At 49.5% G+C, this 776-nt stretch overlaps 1 protein-coding gene across 1 annotated transcript in view; it reads left to right on the top strand.

The window, feature by feature from the left end:
- LOC109352397 (LETM1 and EF-hand domain-containing protein 1, mitochondrial-like) overlaps window positions 1–776 on the top strand; it is a 9,838-nt gene that overhangs the window by 7,885 nt on the left and 1,177 nt on the right. The window lies entirely within an intron of this gene.

A 776-nucleotide genomic window follows, 5' to 3' on the forward strand; every position in this document is an offset into this window, starting at 1 on the left:
ATGAGGATAGGATGAGGAAGAGAATGTGGATGAGGACAAGGATAGGATGAGGAGGAGGATGAGGATGAGGAAGAGGAAAGGATGAGGACGAGAATGAGAATGAGGATAGGATGAGGATGAGGTTGAGGATGAGGATGAGGATGAGGAAGTGGGTAGGATGAGGACGGGTATGAGAATGAGGATGAGGATAGGATGAGGATGAGGTTGAGGATGAGGATGAGGATGAGGAAGTGGGTAGGATGAGGACGGGTATGAGAATGAGGATGAGGATAGGATGAGGATGAGGTTGAGGATGAGGATGAGGATGAGGAAGTGGGTAGGATGAGGACGGGTATGAGAATGAGGATGAGGATAGGATGAGGATGAGGTTGAGGATGAGGATGAGGATGAGGAAGTGGGTAGGATGAGGACGGGTATGAGAATGAGGATGAGGATAGGATGAGGATGAGGTTGAGGATGAGGATGAGGATGAGGAAGTGGGTAGGATGAGGACGGGTATGAGAATGAGGATGAGGATAGGATGAGGATGAGGTTGAGGATGAGGATGAGGATGAGGAAGTGGGTAGGATGAGGACGGGTATGAGAATGAGGATGAGGATAGGATGAGGATGAGGTTGAGGATGAGGATGAGGATGAGGAAGTGGGTAGGATGAGGACGGGTATGAGAATGAGGATGAGGATAGGATGAGGATGAGGTTGAGGATGAGGATGAGGATGAGGAAGTGGGTAGGATGAGGACGGGTATGAGAATGAGGATGAGGATAGGATGAGGATGA

The sequence above is a fragment of the Lupinus angustifolius genome, chromosome LG07 (assembly GCF_001865875.1).
Source record: "Lupinus angustifolius cultivar Tanjil chromosome LG07, LupAngTanjil_v1.0, whole genome shotgun sequence".
In the NCBI taxonomy this organism is placed as follows: domain Eukaryota; kingdom Viridiplantae; phylum Streptophyta; class Magnoliopsida; order Fabales; family Fabaceae; genus Lupinus; species Lupinus angustifolius.